This window comes from Halichoerus grypus, chromosome 4 (assembly GCF_964656455.1).
Source record: "Halichoerus grypus chromosome 4, mHalGry1.hap1.1, whole genome shotgun sequence".
Taxonomy (NCBI): Eukaryota; Metazoa; Chordata; class Mammalia; order Carnivora; family Phocidae; genus Halichoerus; species Halichoerus grypus.
In genome coordinates this window covers 170,107,898-170,126,748 of record NC_135715.1, presented here as the reverse complement: position 1 = coordinate 170,126,748, position 18,851 = coordinate 170,107,898, and the positions used below count along the sequence as shown (strand labels likewise).

General features: G+C 34.9%; 1 protein-coding gene across 4 annotated transcripts in view; it reads left to right on the top strand.

The window, feature by feature from the left end:
- Window positions 1-18,851, top strand: part of ERBB4 (erb-b2 receptor tyrosine kinase 4) — a 1,094,545-nt gene that overhangs the window by 6,467 nt on the left and 1,069,227 nt on the right. The gene's annotated exons all lie outside the window — the stretch shown is intronic.

Below are 18,851 nucleotides of genomic sequence, written 5' to 3'. Positions count from 1 at the left end.
TGCTTCTACTCTCCTGTGCTTGCTTCACAGAAATCTAGCACTAGTTAGAAACTATCTAGTTCAGTCCCATCATTTTTTAAGTGAGGAAACTGGAAGCCTGCAGAAGTGAGATGATATAAGTTAGCTGGCAGCTTCTGACACCAGTATCATTTTCCTTAACACACACAGAAGTACTTGAAAACTCAAGTTGCGGACACTTGAAAAAAAAAAAAAGAAAGAATAAACAAATACAAGGTTGTGTTGCTTTAAAAGAGAATTGCAAAGTTGAAATGAAAACAAATGGATCAGAACTATAGGCCTAACCATCAAACTGTGAAGTTCTTTTCAAGGGGAAGACCGTGGGATCATCATCATCCTTAATTTATATTTAGGAAGTAATCATTGATTGCATTTATAGCTTGCCACACATTAAGATTAAAAAAAAAAAATAGAGTGTTGACCCTGAAAGTCAGATAAGAGCATCTGCACTACTATCTGTGTACAATAGCCTTCAAGGTTTTCTTTTACCTGGGACTTTATGAAGATGACCAGTAAGTAGAGAATGGTTATATCTCTATTCTGTATTAAGTAATGTACAAGCTTAAATAAAATGGCTTATAAGGAATAGACAATGGGTTCTTCATCACCACTGAGTTGGTGGGGACCCTTAACCAGCAAATCCATGGGGATACTTCAGATTCTTCCAGGCCCCTCCTTGGACCCAAGGTTCTTTATCTTTTCCACTGTCTTTGCTGGGCCTTCTTCTTTCTTCAGATCTCTACTAAGATCACAGGTATATTCTTTGAATAAGTATATAAGCTAAGCTTTAAGTACTAAGACTTTATAAAGGTATTTCTGTGGCACATTTGCCTTCTTCTGCTTGCCTCCTGTGAGATGCTGCCTGTGGGCCTTCTTACTTTGCAGTGTTCTTAATTTCACCTTAACTCTTTCTGATTGTCTCTTGTCTTCCACTAGGCACCAGAGCTTTCTGGGATTTGATCAGCATACTCATGGGCCATAGTGACAGAAGGGAGATTAGAAACTTGTTTTGGCAGGACGAGTCACTTCCTGTTAGGAATTTGAGATGAAAATGGACCCCCTGTAAAATATTAACATAGACACACCATGAAACTTCCTGTGCAACATCATTAAACCTCTCCCGTGAGAAATAGCTCAGGGTCATTACTGTTAATCATGTTATTTCCAATATTGCAGGGGTTAGTGAAGCATACTAAACACCAGTAAGAATATGCAAGACTTAGTTTCTGAATCTAGGAACTTAGAATAATAGGTATCAAGGCTGTATGAATGTTTATATGTATTTCATTTTAAATGTAGCTAAAGCTATTTAAAGAAAACACAAAGAATGGTGAAATAAGCACTCATTTATTTCCCAGAATGATCAGACTTGTAAATAATCAGTTTCACCTACATTTTTACTACTCTTCTGACCTTTACTAATGTCTTGTCCCATATACATCCAGTATAGGTGGACATTCAGGTTTTAAGCCTTAAGGATACAAGTGGGGATTGTAAATCTGTTTTAAATAGATGCATCTGCTGGTCATCTATGATCTGCTAAGGATATCTTGTGGCTAAGCTGGTAAGGACTGAAAGAAGTAGCAATAGATTCTCCAGTTTCCGTGACTATATCTAGTGTGGTTATAGCTTGAGTAATAAGTAGTACAATTCTCTATTTCAGGATGGGTTGCCTTCACTAGCAGGGGAATGCCTAATTGAGGTCATGGATGGTAGTGATTATTTTGCTTTAGGCGAACTCTCCTTTTACTAAAATCTGTCTTTGTCATTATTTTCTATTCTTCCCTATAGGCTTAGAGAATATGAGACTATGAGTTTCTTTCTATAGGGACCTATGAAAACCAAATAAAAATAAAACAGAACAGTATTTCTTTTAGTCAAACACTTTTTATTTTCAGGAGTTCCTTTTGTCCTATCATTTTGTCTAGAACTAAAGCAGTTAAACACGTTTTGTGTTTTTAAAAGGGAATTCAATTACATAGCTTATCAAAGTTTACTCCCTAAGATTTTTATTAACCCCATCTAGTGTTTAAAAACCTCAGAGCAGAGCTATTGCAAGATCCTCTGTACTGGTCCCCTTGTTGATGTCCTCTTACCTCCAAGACTTCCTTCTTATCATTGCCAGATGCCCATTTCTAATATAATACTTTTATTATCCTACTTTCTATTTGGAAGCCTTCAATGGATTTCCATTGTAAAGTTCAAAGCCTACTAAAATAGTGTTCAGATTTTTAAAAATCCATTCTTAAGAGTTTTCTTAAGATGTATTGTAAGAACCACGCTGACCTAGTCAGTATTCCGTTACCATCCCTTGCTTGTCTCTGCGTTTGCTTACCCCCTTCCCTGGACTTCGTGGCTCACTTGGTGCCTCTGCCTGTTTAAACCTTTGAATCTTTTCAATTCTACATTAAACCATACCTCTTCATTACATTTTTTGTTCGCTGATTAGCCTATAATCTTTATCTATGTCACTTATCTGGCCTTTAATCTTAAATGATAGTGTAGTTTTAACTTTTTAAGAGCAGGAGTTTTTATCCCCTGCCGAGACTAATGCAGTGCCACATATATTTTTTAATATATAGCTTTAATATATAGCTTTTTAAAAATATTTTTTAAGTGAAAAAAATAACATACATTTGCTGAAACAATTTTAAGCTCATTCATGGATGGTTATTATTTGTAATTAAACTATATAGTGCACAAAGCAAGCTGTTCTCAAAACATAATTATAGAATTCTTAATAATAGATATTAGGTATGTTTACCCTGGGAATTTCTTTAATTGCTTTCTTGAACTTCCTAGGATATTTCTTTCAATGGATTGTTTCCAAGAATATATCACTTGTCCCCATTCCCATTTTTAGAGTCTGTTCATAATATGGTACAAAGTATTTCTGTTGGTTTTATTTTTGGTGAGTTAAATATATGTGAATACCATTCTTAAATGTAACTGTTTTAGTGGCCCACTATTTTTATGTGTCATTACTTTGCTATTTCTTATTTCCCATTTAAAAATTTTAATAAGTTTTTAAGCAATAAGCATGTACTGATTCATCAATGTATTTCAGGACATGTTAGGAACAGGAGGACCTATAAGAAGCTCAAGGTGCCAACTTCCTCCTTTTTTTAAGGAAGGATAGATGAGGCCAATAAAACACAATATTAAAAATATGTTATTAAGTGGTTTTCCAAACCTTTGGGAGGCACATTTGCCTTCAGAGAGATGCTAATAAGTATTTCATGAAAAAGGGGTTCCAGACCAAATGTGATATTTTCTATTCTTAGATATATGTGATAATACAACTTCGTTATAACTGAGATTTCTTAGTATCTTAAAATAGACAAATAGACATATGCCTACCATTTAAAAAGTGTCCTATGAAGAAAGCACATCAGCATAACTAAACCAAGAGGTGACTGGGATTCTCTCAGCTGCTCTTTTAGATGATCCACTCTGCGTTCTGAAAATTGGTGAAATGATTATGGTATTTATAGTCAGATTCTATGAGTGAAAGATGCTCTTCCAGACATTTCTTCTTCAATTACCAGGTTGTAAGAAAGTCAGCCTTTCTAGGTCACTGCAGCACCCTAATTTTACCTTAGCTTATAATGGCTTGAAAGACTTAATGTAACCTTCAAAATTATCTAACAGTCTGCAGAGTAATATATTAATGAGAGAGGTTGGGTATGGAGACATTAGCACTTCTGTCTGAATTCTTCTATAACTTTCTTGATTGTTTTTCCTCTAAGAATTCATGAGAAGAGAGTTTGAGTCAGGGATTATTGTTCCTACTTTGTAGCTGAGGAAATAGAGATATAAAGGAGTAGTCTGTAAGGGTGAAGCCTGACTGGAGCATTAGTCTGGTACAGTTACATGTCTGCCCTGTCCTGAGAACCAGCTGGTTCTGCCTTCTGTGTGAGTGACAGAAGCTAGGGATGCCTCTCAAAGGCATGGCTCCTCCACTGTACTTACCCCACTGTGTGAGAAAGGGGCGCTTAGCACACCAAATCCTTCTGCCTTAAGGTCAACAGCTCTTTTTGCTTTCCCTGAAGTCATGTGAAGAAACTTGTCCAATAAATCCTTTAGGTTATATTGTATTTCTCCTCCTTCATTGGATTCTCCGTAGTTCTTTGTTTGTGTTTTGTATATTAAAGGAAACAATCATGTAAGCTTTGTCTTCTTGAAAAAAACTTCAAAGCAGAGGTATAGCCAAGGTTTTGGGTCCTGTACTTATACAGTTTTGGGAACTTCTTTTAAAACAATTCAGAAATAGAAATACAAATTAAGAACAAAGCCTTGGAATGCACCAATGCAAGAGAAGGGCTCTGAAGCTGAAGCCTTAAAAAAAAAAAAAAAAAAAAAAAAAAACTTTATGATAACTCTCCCTATGTTAAAAAAATATATATTAAGAAACAACATCATTCCTCTTTTACTAAGGACTTTGAGTGTAATTTTAATTTATTTTTCTACTTCATGTAGTTGGTATCCACTATTAATGAAGAAGAACACATGGCTTCAAGAAAAAAAAATCCTGTCGCCTAAAATCACACTGTAAAGCACGTCAGTAATGTCTTTTGGTGAAAATATGTACTACATAGAGACAATTATCAGAATATTTTTCTTTAAATACGACCATGCCAAATCCAGGTATATATCTATTTTCTTGATATCATATTTTTAAGTATGGGTCATGTAATACTGTCCCTTGGACAGTCTATAGTTTATAATGTGTAATTTAAAGGAATCTTGCAGTTTTGATATGTAAAAGCTGTATTACTAAGGCCCTACCCCTTGAAATATATAGCTCATTGAATTTTTAATCATTTGTTATTTAGCATAGATAACAATCTGTCTTTGACTTTTACCCTCTGGCTAAGTTAAATGTGAACATTTTAATCACAGTAGACATTATTACTAGCTGTGAATGAAACAGTGCATCTAAATTAAAATCAGTATTCAGTTCAGATATATGGTAATATTTAACTAATATATTAACACATTTAAGTAACAACAGGATTGGTATTTCAAGTTATACTTTTACTACGTAAAAATACCAATTGAACAGTTAACAATATTTCCCAGTTGTTTAAACTTCAAATTTAGCAGCCCATTATCCCTGGTGATACATTGAAACCTCTAAAAGTGTACTTAGAATTAACAGAAGCTGAAGTGATTGGTATTCCAGTATCATTCTTTAGTGGCCTTTTTTATTTCTTTTTTTTTTAAGTACAGGTGAAATTTGAAAGTATAAAAAGCTCTAAGATAAATTAAACTAGACAAAACATTTTATGCAACTGTTGGTGAAAGGGGCATTAGTTATTTCTGTGCTTACTATATTGCTTGTGGCCAGAATTAGCACACCATGAGCCAGAGAAAGAGATAAGACAAACAATGGCACGCAGCTAATTTTGTTTAGCAAATTTAGATCTGATACATGCTATTTCACTCCTACAAACTGATTCAGTCACTCTTTGAAAGGTGCAGATGAAGTTTGTCTCCCACAGTTTTAACAGCTTTCACTCAATATTTATAGGCTCTATAAAAATAAATTTCTGTAAGTACCATATTTCTCACTGGCAGAAGGAGCACTGTGAAGTTAGATTTATAAATGAAAAAAAAAAAGGAAAAACAAAAACATTTCAATTGTTCTAGGTCTGCAAAGAATAAAATACATCAAGACATCCAAAATATCTTTGTTTCAAGGGCATATATAGTCAGTTTTGGGTATTCAAGGATTTTGACTACATGTGAGTGAATCAGAAGTCCCATTATTTTATGGTAATTTTGTGATTTGAATCTGGCATGTGGTGAGACTCATATTCTGCAACTAGTCATTCATCTGCTATGTAAACCAATAGGATAGTATCCACTGTAATGATCAGGAAGTGGTTATAAAACAAAACAAGCAAGAAACCCAAACTTTGGTCTTTGTAAAAAAGTACTATCATGCAAAAGAAAATAAATTTTAGTGAAATTTCTGAATGAGGCTAATTTGTATGAAAAAATGTCACAGAATGTGTTACACTTGATAGAAACATGATTCAGGGAAAAGCCAGGAGTTTGTACAATAATATCCATAATATGGGACTACCTTAACATTTCTAAAAGTCTTTTCTAGCACAGCAAATTAAAAGATATCTGAAGGTTATAATGTTATTTATATATCAGCTAGAGCTTTGTCATGGCTTAAGACTACATTCTCCATAATCAAGCTCACTATAGAGAATAATTCTCATATTCATGAATTGTTCATCTCATCATATTTCCAGTGGTTATTTCAAGGTTAATTTTTTTCAGACAGCTTCTCTCTTGATTAAAGTCTGTAGTAATTGTATATGTGCCGATATAGCACATGAAGGTTTTAAACTAAAGACATCTTTGATTTCATACCAAGTCAAGATCAAATGCTTTTCAGTGCTTCCTGTTCACATATATGAAAAATAACTTTAATGTTTATTCTTAATTTCAACTAAGAATGTGAAGACTTTTGTTTGGCATTTTCAAAATCCTGTAAATCCTTGTGTCCTTTAAGAGTATGAGCAGAAAAAAAAAAAAAAAAGAGTATGAGCAGAAAAGTATTTATCATTACTAGGACTGTTATTCAAGTGCTATGTTCCTTACAATTTTACTGATTGTTAAAATATTGAAATACATTCTTCCTTGATTGGCTTTCCCAGATCTGTCCCCCCACCCCTTCCGGCACCCCTTTCTTAGACTTTCCAGATCAACTAAAGAATTAATACCTGGCACAATCATGGACCTGCATATTTCAGTTCTGGCATATGCTGTGATCCATTCTGATGTCCCTTTTTGCCATTATAGTCACTAAACAGTTTTAATGTTACCCTTACACATTATAAAAGTTTTGCCATAAGTTTTTAAAATAATAGTATATGAATAGTACGTTACTAACTTTGCCACAATTAAGTATTAGCCAGTTTGAAGAAGGCATGTTTCCAACTTAAGTGTATAATAGCATAGGTACTTTCTTATTTGACTCGAACTTTAAAAAGAAAGGGCTTAAAAATGATAGATAGGATGTCATTTGTCTACATATTGAATTCACCTAGGAGAAAAATCACATGAGGGAGGCAGGCCAAAGGACTCAAATAAATGGGTACTATGAATTTTCCTGAGAATGGATGTGGATGAATTGGGCTGCTGAAGAATCACAGCCATTCAAATTTGTGATTGCCATAATTTATGCAATAATAACCATATTACATGCTTACATTATTAATCAGAATGAATAGTTATCTGGCAAGGTGTCATTTGTCCCATGTGTGTATTAAGTCAGTTAAGACATGGGACTGTTCCTTTGTGGCACCACACATACTCTCTTCATTTCTGGTGGATAAGGAGAAGAACACATCCAATTTAAAATTTTACGTTTACACAATTAAAATGTAATATGAAAGAAATTGTGAATATCAACTTAATTATGATACTCTTGGTAACTTAGATTTGGACATGTGATTTATTTATTTACTTTTTGCAAAGAAAACTGTATTTCAGCAGAATAATGGAGTACCATTTCCCTTGAAGAATGATTAAAGAAAGAAGGAGATGCCAAGTATGGAAAAGAGGAGGCTTGGGAAGGGGGCATGATAACCATCTTCAAAAGTTAGAGGGCTGTTACATAGAACAGGGATTAGCACTGTTCTGTGTAGCCTTGGAGAACAGAAACATTAACAGCTGTTTGAAATTGTAAGGCATCAGATTTCGATTGAACACCATCAAGGAGTTTCTCACAGTTAGAGCTTCCCAGTGTTGGAATGGTCTGTCCTGGGAGGTAGTGAGTTCCTTCATGTGAGGGGCGGTGAGCTCTGATTTAACCTTCTATGATAAGGAATGAATGAGGCAGCTGAGGAACAACTGGTCATGATGTTGGGGGGTGGGGTTTAGGTTCAGTGACTTCTGAGGGTCCTTTCTACCCATAGGGTGGGGTCTATTACAAGTACACTGTGCCCAGATATCCTTTCCAGGTCTCCGAAAAATAGAACCAATGAAACCCAAACTTCATGTCTCTATGGCTAGGAGTCCCACTGAAATGCTTTTTTACCATCCTACCTACCCTTCATAGTTGGGTGGATTTGTGAAGGATCTTTTAAAGATTGACTTTCTTATATATAAGATATTTTGCTTTTGTTTTTTCTCAACAGTCTCTGTATTAGACATTCATACCTCTCACCAGTGTACTATCACAAATAATTCTCAATTTTAAAAATTGCACAATGTGGAATAGAAGTATACAAACTTATATATATTTCATTGTGCTCCTGGTTTCATGCCAGCAGGTATTTGTAAGACTGTGTCTAACTAGACCAGAGGGAGAAATGCACAAGCAAGTGGGGGCACAGGCAGAGCAGGGAGTTGGAAATCTGCGCCTCCATTGTGAGTGGAGGACGCAGTGTCAGAAAATAGCGCCAAAAGGTAAGCACTTTCCTAAAAGGATTGAAAATCAAAAGGTGGTAAAAAGATGAAGTTATGTGTGCATGTTTCACTTAGTTACAAATAAAGTAGATCTTTACTAGCTTGGGAAATATTTTACTTCAAGGCCTTTGACATTTCAGTCTCTTTTACTACTTCTTTTGGATCTGCACTGTAAGAAACACACTAAATACAATTTTCACTTTATTCTTTTGTGCCATTCTTTTAACATTCTTTTATGCTTTCCTGGTAGGAAAACTGCATTCCTGTAATATACTACCTTTACCTTACACCGTCCTGATTTACCACCTCTCTTCACTGTTGGCAGTCTCTATCAATTATAATGCCTCCTCTGCATGAGCACTGTGACTGCTGGCACTTTCAATACATTAACTTCAGTGTTCCCTAAAACTTGCATGGTAGGTGGTATGAACTCCATTTTGTAGATGAGGAAACTGAGACTCATTACATGATTGGCTAAAATCACAAACCCACCTCTCAGCAGAGGCAATATTCTAATAATACCCTTGAATATTATTGAGAACCCTTTAGACTTAGATTTTGGTTACCTATCTTTAAAGAGACAGTGAGTGAAGACAACATACGCAAGGCAAATAAGTTTTTCTTAAGCTTCTTTCTAGCCGTGGTCCTCCCTTTTGTCTTAGTTTCTTGGTCACTTCCCCCGTCTTACCACTGTGTAGATTACTCTGAGCTCTTATGTTTTTCCAGCAGTTCCAGGCCCTCCTGTTGTTACTTCCTGCTGAGTATCCTCACTTGGATATACCATAGTGTCTCCAATTCAAGATGTCCAACATTTTACTTTTTTCTTTTCACAGTTTAGTATGCTTTTCTTAATTGTTATACATTTTTTTAAAAGCACAACTCTTCATTGGTAAAAAGCCAGGGAAAAATGAAGGGGGGGGTAGTTAGAGGGGGAGACGAACCATGAGAGACTATGGACTCTGAGAAACTGAAGGTTCTAGAGCGGAGGGGGGTGGGAGGATGGGTTAGCCTGGTGATGGGTATTAAGGAGGGCACGTACTGCATGGAGCACTGGGTGTTATACGCAAACAATGAATCATGGAACACTACATCAAAAACTAATGATGTAATGTATGGTGATTAACATAACATAATAAAAAAAAAAAGCCAAGGAATCCTAATATCTAACCTTTATTAAAGGCCTATATGTCAGGAAGTATGCTAAGCATTTCTCATACAATATCTCACCTAATCTTTGCAACATGGACATTACTGTTCTCATTTCAAGGCAAGGAAACAAAAGATTAAAGAGATTAAGTAGTTTACCAAATGGCACACACCTGTGCAGGTGATGGATCTGTGATGCCTAAGCTCCTATTATTTTCACGTGGTCCAAATATCAATATTTTATATATGAAAATAAAACTTATAAGAAGGGTCTTGACAATATGGATTAGTTTGTTAACTATTTTATGACATTTACAATTATTTTATTTGATGTCCATAGTAGTTATTTAATAACCAGGTGTATTTGTGAATGTGCCAGACTTAGAAACAAGATCAAATATATTAATAATATATGCTACTTTTCTACTGTCGTATTATAATTTCTAATTATAATACACATAATTTCTAATACTGTCACCTAATTATATAAATACACCTATAATATTTCAAGTAGAGTGATAAGTTTAGTCCACTTTTCAAAATGATGATATTAAGTAAAATCCTGCAGAGGTTGAATAGAAGAACTTAAGAATTAAATAGCCCAGGTTTGAATCCTAACCATGTAAAGATGGGTTAGTTACTTGAACTTTCTAAGCTTCAGTTTTCTCATCTGAAATTCTAATACTAGTATCAACCTCATAGTTGTGAGGATTAAATGAGACTACATTTAAAACAGTACCAACCATGCAGTAAATGCTCAATAAATGGTAACTATATTATGTATACTATCCTGGTATTAACAGTAGAATGATACCTAAGGCAGTTAAAAGCAAAAAAAAAAAAAACATCATAAATCGGAAGTTACAAAATATTAAATTTGGGAAAACCATGGACTTTCTGAGACTTTCTCATAATTTAAGTTCTGTGCCCTATGTTTATAAACAGGTATGCAATATTGGTTTGCAGAATCATTGTATATATGGACAGGCAAGAGTACTATAAATAGACTATATGGGAAAGAATTTGGCTCTCTCTGAGGGGCAGTTTTCTCAAATCATTTTTCCTTCATATTCTGTTTTTATAGTTTTGGTATTAAAAAAAAAAGAGCTTACAGAGACAGTTTTGTTTCAAAGATTTATGTTTACCTGGCAAACTCAAATCCTCTGTCCTTTCATCCTTATTGTTTTTTAAAGCGCTTTCAAGAGAAAATGGGTTTTTAATCAAATTCATGAGATAACTTTTTATGTTACATTTTATAGGCATTTAAACTTTTCAAGATAGGGCACAACTAATATAATGTATGACAGAATGTATTTTTTGGAAAAAAAATTCTGCAGTCAAGAGCAAAATCTTCAAGATCTATATACAAATACTGAACAGATTTTGCCACATAGAAGAAAGTCTGTAAGTTGTGATTATTAAATGTTTTCCTTCTATCATAGTTTGGACACATTTATTTAGATAATTACGGAATCAGGTAAGGGCTATGCATGTCATAATAAGGTGTTTAAGTCACAGGGCTGTACTAATAACTCTCACTCACTGATTAACCCTGGAACACCTCAAAACTGTACGTGTTGAGAAAAACTATTACTAATGGGAGGGGCAGCTTTTGCTCTTCTAAAGTTGACTGCTTTCTTTCTTTTTTTTTTTTTTTTGTATCTTCTGCTTAATTTAATTTTTCATTTATTTATTTTTTTATTATGTTACGTTAATCACCATACATTACATCATTAGTTTTTGATGTAGTGTTCCATGATTCATTGTTTGTGTGTAACACCCAGTGCTCCATGCAGAACGTGCCCTCTTTAATACCCATCACCAGGCCAACCCATCCCTCTACTCCCCTCCCCTCTAGAACCCTCAGTTTGTTTTTCAGAGTCCATCATCTCTCATGTTTCGTCTCCCCCTCCGATTTCCCCCCCTTCATTCTTCTCCTCCTGCTATCTTCTTCCTTTTTTTTTTTTTTTTTTTTTTTTTAACATATAATGTATTATTTGTTTCAGAGGTACGGGTCTGTGATTGCTTTCTTGCAATAACCGCAAACTTCCCACAGCCAGTGAGTTCAGTCAGGAAAATAGTTATCTCTCCTATTTACCCATTTGGTATTGTGAATTGTCCATTTTGACAAAAAGTAAAAGTAAAGAGAGAATTATTTTTATTTTTATTTAGGCTATTACCTTTGGAGTGAGGGTTAGGTAGAAATTTAGCTTACAAGCTCCATTACATTTTATCTTATTCAGCTGACAGGTAGTGCTTCAGAATAATATGGGTAGTAGGGATGTATGCTTAGCTTTCTATCAGAGTTTCTGGGACAAACCAACTATGAGTTATACCCTGGAAATAAAGACCTTTTAACATAGCAGTTGTTTATTAGGTACAGGTGTTGACTTTTGCTATGACCGAGATCTCCTATAGCTACATCTATACTTTTCACTTAAATGCAAACCAGTAAACTGGAATATTAAACCATAACCCAGGCCAATATCACTGATTTTCCTCCACTGATTTTGTTATTATCTATCATTAATATGACATTTTCTTTAACCTATGGTTGATCACAAATTTAGAGGACAGATGTGTTATCTGCATATTTGAATACAAATAATTTAAAAAGATATTTATCCAATGAAGATGTCCTGATATATTTTAAACAAAGATATTATGAGCAGATGAATGTGTTTCATAAATGACAATAGTAGTTACTATGGTAACCCTTAACCAGGTATTTGGTGGTGTAACTTGTATTAGTCCTATTCTACCAACAGGGTCACAAGGTAATAGAAATGAGTGTAATTAATATTCAAGGCCTGAGTTTTTAAAAAAGACGATGTGCTGAGTTTATGAGAGAAGCAGGGTTGTTGAACAGGGTAAATTAGACTGCTAGAAATGAAATGACCACCACATAACATTCAGCCAGTCTCCTTCCTTTATCTCACTCCATGCTGGCTTTCTTTTTAGATCCTACTGTCCGCCACCCCTGAGTGGTTCTAATTGCATCCATGAATCAGGAACCAACTCATTCTGTTCTTACAAAACAGTCTTAATCTTTCACTGCCAGTCAGTATCCTACTAAAGAACCAGTCTAGAGAGTGCCTTTTCCATTAGAAAGAGTTTTTAGTTTTGTTACTAATTTTGATTTTCTTATTTAACACTCATCATATAATTTTAAAATACTATGGAATTTGTTAGGGTTCCCTGTGTTTATGAGTTAGCACCCTGCCCCAGCCCCTACCACCAAATATCAGATATTCCTCTTACTGACTTGTACATTTAGAGGAATTTACAAAGGTGCTAATTGTGTCACTTATTTCCCTCAGTAGTGCTTTGATATATGGTCTTTTTTTTAAATAAAGAAACGTTTTTTTTTTTTAAAGATTTTATTTATTTATTTGACAGAGAGAGAGAGAGCACAAGTAGGCAGAGAGGCAGGCAGAGGGAGAGGGAGAAGCAGGCTCTCCACTGAGCAGGGAGCCCGACGTGGGGCTAGATCCCAGGACTCTGGGATCATGACCTGAGCTGAAGGCAGCCGCTTAACCGACTGAGCCACCCAGATGCCCCTTGATATATGGTCTTAATCTGTGTGTAGCACTTTGGATTTTTAGCTTTGATGTTGTTTTACTTTATTTCAAATCATTTGTACCGTTATTTAGTTTTCACAAATATACTAAAGTGGGTTGTCTATGGAAATATCTGCCTGAAATGAATATAAGCAAGAAATTATTAATTTTTAAAATGAATTATTTCCCACAGATTTTAGTGAGGACAATTTCAAATAGCCATTATATTTACCCTTTATCATTTCAGGCAGTAGCTTTAATATCATCAAGCACATTATCACCATCAATATGTTCCTAAAAAAAGAACATGATGATTTGTAATTTTTTCCAAAATGAGAGTTGGGAAGTTGTATGTATTATGCGATTAAAATTTGGTATATTTACGTTACATCAAACTTCTTGTAACTCATAGATTAAATCCTATTTCTCACATTTCTAATAATATTTTAAATTATCCCAATTAAGTAGAATTTATTGTCCTTTTTTTAAAAATTAGGGATGAATGATCTATCATACATTATATTGCTAAGAAGAAAAATAGCAAGCACATTGAGAAATAAAGTTTAGAAAAAGAGGTTTTGTTGGTTTTTCATTCTTCTCCACCAGAAGTCTTGATTAGGAACACCAGTGCATATGATTCTGGGAACACACAAGAATGGCAGCAGTGGTAGGTCCCAAATAACTATTTTCAGAAGAGGTTATAAGCAGCTGTCCCTTTGACTGTGATCCCCATTTGGAATAGTCCCAGAACTTGTGAAAGATATCTTCTTTAGGATTATTGTCTGACATGCAACTATTCATGTCCTAAGACCTCACATTGATCCCCCATCTACTCCCCCTCATCACTGTTTCTCCAGCAGGAGTTTGATGTGGACTTAGAGGCTGGACTAGCAGATCTTATTACCTCAGAACAATCATTACTCCTTTTTACCAATTCTCCCTCCTATTCCTCTATTTCAACTATGAAAAAGTTCAATTAACAGTTCGAGCTACTAACCTATATAGAAATTAAGTCTAAGTGGATTGCCAAAGTTGTCCTTCATAACAAGGATTAAAATTGTACCTAGCAAGGGCATATAGTGCCAGAAATGGTTTATTTTTATACAAATATTTTGATTCGTGGTGGTTTCATCCATCACTGCAATTCTCTTAGCGCATTATGTTATGCTCTGTGGTTTTTACAAGTATGCAAATGTTGAAGTATGTTTAATAGCCCTGACACTATTAAATGTCCAGTTATTTCCTGAGATTTTTAGGTGGGTCTTGGGAAATTCTGAGATGAAATTATATAATTTGTAATTGAGAAATAACATTCATTCTTGAAGAGAATTTGCAGTGAGGGCGTTATGGAGGAAGAACTAATTGATGCCCTATCTATGGTTGAGATCAGAGGCAATGATGAGAATTATGTTTGCTCAGATTATTTTTCTAGACATGGACTCTCTTTGTTCCTTGAAAATTGTAAACTGAGATGTGCTTATATAGAAAATCCATTGCTTATCAATTAATTTATTATTACATTAGACTGATTTATGGCCAAAATTGGCCAGTGATATTGTCACCAAACACTATTCATTAAACAAATAGGTGTATGATATATATGTATGATTTATATATATTATGTATAATATATATCATAGCTGAGAACAATGAAAAGTACATAGATATTCCCAATTAGTGATACACTTTTAAGTTTTCTTTCCTACGTTTTTCCTTATTGGAGTAATGTATTAATGTATTTTTACAGGTCGAAAATTGAAACAGCTCCGCATTGTTATATTTTTTTCATACAGTGTGCAGTGTTTTAATTCTTATAATAACAGGGCTGTTCCCTTTGCCAGCAGGAGGCCCTTCAAAGCAAGATGATGCCTCCTGGTTAGCAGATTTCTGTATAAATAAATAACACCCTGCACATTTCTTTCAAATACCCGAGTAAGTGAGATAATGCTATATAACTTTTTTTTTTTCATTTAAAAAATAGCTGTATTCTGTCAGTGACCTGTAATAAATAGCACTGCAAGGAGAAGCGACAGCCTCATTCACCTTGCATCCATGCAGAAATAACTGAGCTCTATTTCCATGGCTGGAGAGAGAAGAAGAAAGAAGAGAATGAAAGAAAAGAACTGACCTTGGATTGTAGTTTCTCTCATGCTAACAAGGAGGAGTTTAAACAGACTATTTTTACAAGATTGAATTTACCACTCAACACACAGCAAATAATCCCTGGATACTAAGCATTTGGAAAGTTATTGATAATAATGTGGTGGATATATAGTAAACAGTCTATTTCCCTGAATTCGATATATTTTTCTGTTAACTTTTCATCAATTGGCAAAATATTGATCTGAAAAAATTTTATTGAACATAGTGATGTGGTGACTACAGATAGTTTTTGAGCAAAGGTGACAATGTATGTTTAAGCTTTTCTAATTCAACACATGACAATTTCATTTCCTTCACATTGTCCTCAAGTCTCCCTAAAAAGTGCCGTTAATAGCATTTTGAAATGTTTAATAAGGGAAAAATAAGCTCTATGCTATAGAACAAACTAAAACTAAGACACCTTTACATTTTTTCTTAATGGAACTTTGGAAGATTTGGTAATTTTCAATTTTCAATTGTGATTCACATTTAGTTATTCTTAGATTTTTTAATCGATATTAAACAGACAATATAAAAATATGCAGTGATTGAGGGCCTAAAATTAAAGCCTTTGCTCAAACTTGTCTCACATTAAAATTTATGGAAATCATGCAAACATAGTTCAGTGAGATTCAGTCCATTGCAATTCTTTATACATTCTGCCATTCATTTGTCCCACACCTAGCGGGCATTGCCCAGCAGTGGGATCAAACAGCCTGATATACAAAGACCAAGACTAAAAGTATTTGGCCCTGGATCCGCAATTAGACTATTTCAATCTATATAAAAAGTCAGGATTAAAGGATTTTAATATATTTGCCATCCAGGAAAGAACATCAGGCACTACAATACTTGATATACTCAGAACCTCTGGGTAATTTTTATTAATAAGCGTATAAATTCAGCACATTCCAGTGAGATTGCAGATTATTTTGGTTATTGTAATATTAAATACATTTTAATGTTTGCTCTGTTTCTAATATATGTGTGTACATGTATGAATTGGGGTACATGACCCACTGTTCAAATAAACTAGTATTTGGCAACCCTGATTTTTAGATATAGTAGTATACATAGAATGAAATATTAAAGTAAATACCAGTAAAAGACCTTTGGACTTGAAAATTTTAGAGACAGAATCAAATTTAGGTCATGTGTCTTGGAAAGCTACTGGGCTTTGTTTATAGAAAGGGAGGAAATGGGGAGGGCATTAAGATGAAAGGAAACATTAAAATAATATTTACTGGCTTACACCATATATCAGGCTCTGTGCTAGGTACTTTCACATAAATTATCTCTATATTTCTGACAGTACAGACCTGTTTAAAATATCTATATTATATCTGTACTTACATCTGTGTCTATTTTTTTTAAAAGATTTTGTTTGAGAGAGAGAGTGAGAGAGCACAAGCAGGGAGAGGGGCAGAGGGAGAGGGAGAAGCAGGCTTCCCGGTGAGCAGGGAGCTGGACGCGGGGCTCCATCCCAGGACCCCGGGATCATGACCTGAGCTGAAGGCAGACGCTTAACGGCTGAGCCACCCAGGTGCCTGTATCTGTATCTATTATAATTCTATATCTATATTTCTCAAAAAAGGTAAAACAATTGTATAAAGTCAAACAGTGGGGCGCCTGGGTGGCTCAGTCGTTAAGCGTCTGCCTTCGGCTCAGGTCATGATCCCAGGGTCCTGGGATGGAGCCCCTCATCGGTCTCCCTGCTCTGCGGGAAGTCTGCTTCTCCCTCTCCCACTCCCCCTGCTTGTGTTCCCTCTCTCGCTGTGTCTCTCTGTCAAATAAATAAATAAAATCTTTAAAAAAAATGAAGTCAAAAAGTTTGTAAGATATAAAGTGGGAATTTAAGTCAAATTTTTCCTGACTCCAAAGGCATGGGGTAGAAATTAATAGTGGGTGTTTTCAACCTCCTTTACTTATTTCTCACTAGCAGAGTAACATTTAGTTGAGTTGTCCCCCATTCCTGCGGGGAGAATCATAATTACTTTAAACCAATTTCATTTCCCATCCTAGTGCTTGATTCAGTTATGAAAATGGGATAGAATACTGGTCGGTGAAAGGGGAAGTATGATGGGCTTCAAGAAAAAGGTTTCCTCACTAATGAAAGGGGATACACAGGGGAAGCATTCATCATTTTGGGTAGACATCATCATGTCACCATGTGACATCTGGAATTGTGGCAGTCCATCCTGTGGTCCCAGGTGTAGACATCAGTAACAGCCCAAGAAAGGCGGAGTAGAAAGACAAACACTTGGATTCTCCATGACCTTGTTGAGCCCCTGAACCAACCCTGGATTATCTCTATCTCTGGACCTTCTATATGTAATAAATCCCTTATTTTTTAAGCCGTATTTATAGCCAAACTATTTTAATTGATACAAACCCTGAATCTTCAAATACAATACCCTGACTTATTTGTTCCATTATTTAAGTAGCAGGCTCATCCGCAGGTCTTCTTCTTCACTTTGACTATCCCTTGTAGGCATTAGGAAGAAATAGGTAAGTTTGAAGGAAAAATTAGGTGTCTACTTAGGGGCGCCTGGGTGGCTCAGTTGGTTAAGTGTCCAATTCTCAGTCTCAGCTCAGGTCTTGATCTCAGGTTGTGAGTTCAAGCCCCACACTGGGCTCCACACTGGGCATGGAACCTATTTTTTTTTTTTTTTAAACAAACAGGTGTCTACTAGTGTTACAGAATCCAGATCTGAAAGAGATGTGAGAATGGTGACTGACAATGAAAAGGAGGGTTGCTCAGAGTTGTTAGGAACACAGTTATAAATTCCAGATCTTTGTTGCATAGATACTTGCAAAATTTCATTATGTTTTAAAACTCCTCCTTTGGGTATCCTTAAGTAACCATTATTCCCTAAACACTATACTTAAACTTTAGGTAAGGTTATTTGATTCTCATGAACCTTTTGTGTTTAGGGTAGAAAGTATTTTACCTCCCACAAAGTGTTGCCTTTAGAAGCCCAGTATAAAATGTTTACCAGCTTTCAGAGAAAAAGTACACTGTTTGCAGAAGGTCTAAAATTGTTTGAGAAGATACATAAAATAAAAAAAAAAGTTAACACTAAAGTGGCATCTTTGGTTCTATACATCTATATTAAGTGAAACTTTTTAAATGTATTTCAGGTAGAAATACTTAATTTGGAGGAAGATGAACTGTTTTCTTCCCTTTTAAAAGTATCTGTTGAGCCCTGCCATAAACAAGAAACTGGACTAATCATTGATACATAGTCATTGCATTACATTTAATGTTTTCTTCTTAGTATTTTGTTACGATTTCATTGGCTATAAATCAAATAGTCTTCAAAATAATAAAGTCATTTGATATTCCTGGTTATTCTATATATACTTAGAAAATAATTTTACTTCAATTCTCAATTAATAGGCATTTGAACTGCTATGACTAATGATTATCAGTGTCTTCCAGATATTATTTTTCCAGATAGATATTTTACTAGTGGAATATGAATGAGTGTCATGCCATGTTAGCAAATGTCCCACTTAAAATATTGAAGACTGACGTATGATTTTAGGCTT